Source organism: Bison bison, unplaced genomic scaffold (genome assembly GCF_000754665.1).
Source record: "Bison bison bison isolate TAMUID 2011002044 unplaced genomic scaffold, Bison_UMD1.0 scf7180017864525, whole genome shotgun sequence".
NCBI lineage: Eukaryota > Metazoa > Chordata > Mammalia > Artiodactyla > Bovidae > Bison > Bison bison.
In genome coordinates this window covers 6308373-6316012 of record NW_011495076.1, presented here as the reverse complement: position 1 = coordinate 6316012, position 7640 = coordinate 6308373, and the positions used below count along the sequence as shown (strand labels likewise).

General features: G+C 36.4%; 1 protein-coding gene across 1 annotated transcript in view; it reads left to right on the top strand.

Moving 5' to 3' along the window:
• The window catches only part of IMMP2L (IMP2 inner mitochondrial membrane peptidase-like (S. cerevisiae)), a 960253-nt gene that overhangs the window by 567944 nt on the left and 384669 nt on the right, over positions 1-7640 (top strand). The gene's annotated exons all lie outside the window — the stretch shown is intronic.

Sequence of the window (7640 nt, the reverse complement as noted above, 5' to 3'; positions counted from 1 at the left end):
GCTGCTGCTGCTGCTAAGTCCCTTCAGTTGTGTCTGACTCTGTGCAACCCTATAGACAGCAGCCCACTAGGCTCCTCTGTCCCTGGGATTCTCCAGGCAAGAACACTGGAGTGGGTTGCCATTTCCTTCTCCAATGCATGAAAATGAAAAGTGAAAGTGAAGTCGCTCAGTCGTGCCCAACTCTTAGCGACCCCATGGACTGGAGCCTACCAGGCTCCTCCGTCCATGGGATTTTCCAGGCAAGAGTACTGGAGTGGAGTGCTGTTGCCTTCTCCAAATATGCTGTCTAGGTTGGTCATAACTTTCCTTCCAAGGTGTAAGCGTCTTTTAATTTCATGGCTGCAATCACCATCTGCAGTGATTTTGGAGCCCAGAAAATAAAGTCAGCCACTGTTTCCACTGTTTCCCCATCTATTTGCCATGAAGTGATGAGACCAGATGCTATGATCTTAGTTTTCTGATTGTTGAGCTTTAAGCCAACTTTTTCACTCTCCTCTTTCACTTTCATCAAGAGGCTCTTTAGTTGTTGTTCACTTTCTGCCGTAAGTGTGGTGTTATCTGCATATCTGAGGTTATTGATATTTCTCCTGGCAATCTTGATTTCAGCTTGTGCTTTATGAAGGCCAGCATTTCTCATGATGTACTCTGCATATAAGTTAAATAAGATTTAATCAATTGTTAAGTTTTTGTTTGTTAGTCTTTCCTTTCTGCATCTGTTGTCTAAATTTATTGTTGTTCCTTTGCTCATCAACCCATTTTGAATAGTTAAGAAGTAAGACATTACTTGAGTGAAATGATTGATCTGGTTTGTTCTTAATACCCAAAATTACAATATTAGATTCTAAGTCTATAGATGTTGAAGACATTGTAGGTTTCGTTTTGTCCATTCTTTCTATTCTATGCTGTGTAAAGATGTGATGATAATGTTGCTTTTAATGATGATGGTAAGGAAACTTGCAAACAAATCAGAAGGCATCTGGGAAACAGTAGGCTCACTCTACTAAGAGTGGTTCAGAGAACACAGTTGCTTGATATAACATCTTTTGATTGATACTGAAAGGACAAGAATCAACTTGGTGAATGCCTCAGTGTTTTATTAGTTTTGTTAAAGGATCACTACCTCTTGGACTATGAACTTTCTTAGACATCTCTATCAAATTCCTTCACTGACAGAACAGCTGACAAATTATTAGTCATTCTTTCATATTTCAAGGTAGAGTAATGATCTCTATTTAATATTCCTGTCCACAACTTTTTTTTTGTCTCATACTTATTAATTAAAGAATTTCCTTCTATGTAACTTTCCTGTCTAGTACATTAACTAAAACTTCATTTTGTCTCTGCAGAGATGATATGAAGAAGGCCACAGATGTTCCTGTTTGTTTTAGACTAAAAACTATTATATCACACAATAATATTAGCATTTTCTGGGGTTAAAACACCACCTTTTTACTGTTCCGTTTGTTCTCTTTTTTAAAAACCCAATTTTCCACCCATAACGTTTATAAAGAAACATTTTATAAACATTTGTAAAGAAAATCTCCAATTCGGCTAAGATGGAGAATATTAAAAGACTGAACTGGCAAGTTTTGAACTTGCACATCCTTTCCTGTTTATGTTTTTTCTATAAGGCATTTTGGAGTACTGTGTAAATAATCTGTTAAGATGTTAATGTTGAGGGGAGGAAGAACAAGGTGAGACATTAAGTAACCATGAAATCTAGGTTTCTTGGCAGAGCTAATTATATCAATTAGTTTTATTATATTAATACTTTTTTTTGTCAATTTCTCATAGCTTTTAAAAAATCACCTTGTTGGATGTGTTTAATTCAAGAGACCTTAAAGAAACCATCTTTTAGTGATTAAAGGAGGATATAATAGAATGCCCTTGGCACTTGCTGAAGCTCCCAATAAGAATTGTAGGAATGGGTGAATGCAGATGGGTGAACATGGGTGGAATGAGGTAAATGGTACTGTGTTATGTGATTATTTTGGAAGCAAGTATAGTCATTAGAATCAGCTTTTGAAATAGGAATTTGACTTCTTTTGCCTCATTCACTTTTGACTTTTATTCAATATGTGTATTTATTGAACTCTAGTTATATGCTAGGCACCCTGGTAGGTGCTGGGGAATAGTGAACAAGATATGGACCCCATTCAAAACTTGTATCCATCTTTCATTTCTTTATCATTTTTCCTAGGCTTAGAAAACCAGTGCTTGGAAGGAAACAAGGTTATCATGGATTTGAGGGAATAGAGGAAAGTTGAGATTTCTAAGCTTCTTTCATATCCTGAAGTCACAGTTTATATAGTAGCTATCTGATGTAACAGGGCAGACCATGCTTTTGTGGTGACATGGTAATTACTAAGATCCTTATCAGAGGGTTAAAGAGATCATTCTCTTACCTGGCCTGCCCTAACCTCTCTGTTTATTTTTGTTTACCCAGGGACCACATGACTCTTGCCAGCATCTAGCTTTTTGCTTGAGTTTATTGTTTTCCTGAGTGCCTCAAGTTTAGATAGTATCAACAGGTTGATCTTTACAGGAGATAAAATATTTAAAGGTTATACATGGAAGCCATACTAAAAATCAAGACAGATGGCTCTACAAATACATAGTGTACATAGGGAAGAGTTTAAGAATCTTAAATTATTATAGCATGAATTCTTTTATTTAACAAATGACTTTATTTAGCCCTTGTTATACGACAAGCTGCATTCTAAGTTCATTTCAGTCTTAGAGCAGCCCTAAAAGGTAAATTATTATTATTACCTACTCTTTTACTGATTAGGAAACTGAGGCACAGAAGGATCAGTGGCTTGCTTAGGTTCATACACCTGATGGGCTTGGGATTCAAACTCAGGGATTCTGGCTCCAGAACCTATGCTTTTAGCATTAACACCAGTAGGTTGCCTCATCTCCTATAACTATGCATGGGATATCCACACGTCTGGAAATTCATATGAAAGACCTGGGATGACAACAGATCAGAGTTCACATGCATAGATATGGTGATTGAAGCCATGGAGTACATAAAATTCCATTAGGAGAAGACAGATAGAATAAAGAAGGGAGACTCTCAAATATATGACCCTAGGATCTAGCAACATTTAAGTTATTGGTGAAAAAAGAACAATCAGAAAAACTGACTGAGGATGAAGCAGTTCAGGATGTTGGTATCTTGGAAGTCAAGGAAAGATAGAGTTTAAACAAGGTTGAACTTTGCCATGTACCCCTCATAGGTTGAAGGAATACAGGCTGAAAAAGATGCTATAGCTGGCAGTTAAGAGGTCATTGCTGCCTTTTCCTAGAGTTGGATGTTTCTAGTGAATAAGATAGACACATCTTAAGAAAACATAGGTACATGCTTATATACTTTAATTTAAACACATTTTACCTTGTAGGCACTTAGATATTTCTTTGAAAAAAGAATATAAAAAATGTATGAGCCTCAGGAAAACAATAATTTAAGTTCCTTAGGTGGTACGTGGTCATCAGAGTTAGCTTCTAATCCTTAAGCAGGATTATCTTTTGGAAGATTTATTATACCAAAATACCAGCTGTGAATCATAATTCGAAACAACCAGAATTACGTGATGACATTATGCATTTGTAATTGAATGTGTGGTAAAGTGAGCGATTTGAATATTTCCCTTCAGTGCAATATTGAGCCAAATAATGGCATCAGTATTAATTTATGATATTTTCTGATGTGACTAAAACTTGATTTATCATACTGTGCTTTATTGCTGTAGTTAAAGTCTTGTACATCTTTGTTACATGTCATTCTTGAGGAATATGTCCTGAAAACACAGGAAAAGCAATAACTCTTTTTAATAAAGGAAAGAGAGAGTTTTACATTAAAAGATAGTTCAGGATATATAATCCAGTGTTAGGTAGATTAGATGAAATATTCTTTGCTCTAAGTGTTTAATGCAATACCTTTTATTTTAAACTTGGGAGAAAAGTCCCCTAAACTGGTCATTTACTTCAGTTAAGAATGAAAACTCAGGTGGTTTGAATTAAGTTTTCCATGCCACTCTTGTTACCGCTTTATGTATACGGACATTTCCTAGTTGGTGAAATATTGTTGATCATTTTTCTAACTCCTATAACTATGTAAGGAGTTTAGCTGGTTAATGGAAGTATCAAATTCTCTACAAATAAATCATTCTAGGGAATTTGCCTTAAATTCTCATTAGTGGAAATAACTGTCTAGTGTGGTGGCCATATCATTTTATGGGTTGCCATAGACATACAGAAGAAGGATGTTAGACTGTTGGTGTGGAATGGTAGCTGATAACATACATGGAAAAATAGAAAAGCATTCTTTAGGTGACATTTGCACATGATTAAGGGAGCAGCAGAGAGGCTGGAATTATTTCCTGACTCCCACATTTTTGTGACCTTTGGATCAATGCAGTAAAAACTGATAGTTTTTATTGCTATTTAAAAAAATCATTACCATGTTAATACTTGCTTAAACAGGCCAATAAATAAATAAATAGGGGATGCAGAGAGAAGAGCTCACTGACCTGAATGAACATGAATTTCTTTGAATTAGGCTCACTATACTTGATGCTAAATATAAAGTTTTACTCTGCAGGTAGCACCTACTTTCTAATAAGCATTGCCAAACATGGGATCTAAACATACCTTCCTTAAAGTGTCCAAGGTATAACATTTATGTTAATCACAAAGGTTAATAGACTTGCTTATGATATTTTAGAGAGTTATATTCTACTTTTATTGAAAAACAGTTGTTTCTATGATTCCCTAAATGGAACATCCCGATACTTTTTATCCCAGTTGACACTGGCAGTCCAGTGGTCAAGACTCCACGCTTCACCACAAGGGACACAGGCTTGATCCCCAGGTAGGGAACTAAGATCCTGAATGCCACATGGCATGGCCAAAAAAATTAAATAACTTTCAAAAATAATCATGAAAGATATGAGATCAAAGTTACATTCCTATTACTAATGCAGACTCTCCTATTGTGTACATTGTAGTTATCAGGGTTTGGAACAGAAATTCCATTCAAAAGGAAATGACACCTGTTTCCCATATATTTTAAATTTGAGATGATAAGCAAAACAATTCTCTGAATTCTAAGGCTTAGAAATGTATTTCTGTTACCCTTTAATTTATATTAGATCACAAGTGAAAGCTTAGTTGTGGTTAGTGAGTTACCATTCCCAAGGTTGACCTTAACTATTGCCTATGGTTTGAGAAGTTTCCCAATATCCTTTTCCCCAGAGTTTTTAACTTGTCTTGTAAAGGCATGATCTATGGAAATGATCCCCTTTGATTTTTAACTGTGCTTTATTTCAACTTATTTCAGATAAAAAAAAATGACTCCAGGAAAGTATTAGAAATGGTTCCCTCTTCTGTACACACCCAAGAACCAGTATACCCTTTTTATTGTTCATTAGAGTTCCACTTACCTGAGTGATAGAAGCAGTGCAGTTGTATGCCCGTGCATTCCTTGTGCTGAATGAGCTAGAACTCGTTACCTCTCCGTTTTAGTTTAAATGCTGGTGCCTAGGTCATTGTGACTGCTTGGTGCACACCATTCAGGATCATAATTGAATTTGGTGAGCTTGCTAACCTTGGTTAGGGTCTTTGAACCTACCTTGTTTATTTCTAACAAGCAGATGGCTTTAGCAGGGGTTAAAAGAAGGTAGCATTCACTTCCTAATTTCCCCTACCTCCCTTTTATGGTTAGTTATTGATAAGGATTAAAGTCCCAAAACTAACTAAACCAAATTAGTTCTGTGTACCAACTCTCTATTGCTCTTTCAGATTACTATCCACTGATCCATTGCTCATTTTTTTATTTTTGCCTCCAAGGATATCTGAATAATCACACTTAGATTTTATAAGATAAGAATCTTAGGATCCTACTCCCTTTCTTTACTTTTAAAGTTTTGTAAGTCCTTTTGGATAGACATGAGCTAGTCTTTTAATTTAGGTTATAGTGTGACTACCTACTGCCAATCATATGAAAATATTTTAACTTCAAGTTAAGGTTCTTCATTGCAACACTTATTAGCTAGGGTGTGGTTGCTATTTTACCAGTTTGTTAATAATCTCATGCTGACCTATGGAAGAGAGTTTTCCTATGATAGACTTTTTTGGTAACAGATATTAGGTAGGGAGAGCACATCAACACAATCTTTTTACTTCTTAATAAAATACAGTGCATGTTAAACTGTCATCTGGAAATAGATACTTGGCTACCCCTCTGTATCTCTTTTTAAATTTTTCTTTTGTATTTTCTGCAAATGTTTAGTCTGTTTTCATTGCCTCCTTATTATTTTAAATTATCCATAATTAATTACCTTAAATTACTTTTGTAAAGTTTACTTTCTGTCTCATTCTGAAAAGGCCAAGATTCTATTATGTAAATCTTAATACATGAGAGAACCCAAAAAGCAAATACTTGAATAATAACTACTTGTTTTGAAGACACCTGAGTTTATTTATATTGTAAATATTATTTCACAGTTCAGTTAGTTACCTTGCTGGTAATAAAGACCCAGAAATTAAAATGACACCTTTTTCACAAAATTCAGCTGTCAGTTTCATTACCATGAAGCAGCCTTGGTTGATATCCCTCCTCCTGATACAGAAAATGATATCCTACTAATGCATCTGAAGTGGCTTTTAATCCATCCAAGACACAGTTGTGAAATTAATGACTACTGTTTTTGGCCTCAGTTACATCTTGCAATTCTCCTGCTTCCTTTCCCCTGTTTCTTCTTTGACTTTATAATATTGGTTGCATTCCAGATCTTTTAGAAACCTCCATTTCAGAAAGACTGTGTTTACAGCAGCCTTGAAAACCTTTCAGTTCAGTTCAGTTCAGTCGTTTATTCGTGTCCGACTCTTTGCGACCCTATGAATCACAGCACGCCAGGCCTCCCTGTCCGTCACTAACTCCCGAAGTTCACTCAAACTCATGTCCATTGAGTCGGTGATGCCATCCAGCCATCTCATCCTCTGTCATCCCCTTCTCCTCCTGCCCCCAATCCCTCCCAGCATCAAGGTCTTTTCCAGTGAGTCAATTCTTCTCATGAGGTGGCCAAAGTATTGGAGTTTAAACTTCAGCCTCAGTCCTTCCAATGAATACCCAGGACTGATCTCCTTTAGGAAGGACTGGTTGGATCTCCTTGAAGTCTAAGGGACTCTCAAGAGTTTTAGACCTGTATAAATTTGAACACTTAATTCTTAAGGTTAATGTTCTAGACTATGGTAGTTTAAGGTCATTTTAGCCTTTTAGGTATACAAGCACCTATCAGCTTAATAGAAAAAATCATCTTATAAGAAATGTTATCTGTTCACTGCAGTCACTTGGTTGAGTCTGACTGTTACTGACCCCGTGGACTGCAGCATGCCAGGCTTCCCTGTCCATCACCAACTCCCAGAGTTTGCTCAAACTCATGTTCATCGAGTCAATTATGCCATCCAACCATCGCATACTCTGTCATCTGCTTCTCCTCCCATCTTCAATCTTTCCCAGCATCACGGTCTTTTCCAGTGAGTCAGTTCTTCGCATCAGGTGGCCAAAGTATTGGAGTTTCAGCTTCAGCATCAGTCCTGCCAATGAATATTCAGGACTGATTTCCTTTAGGATG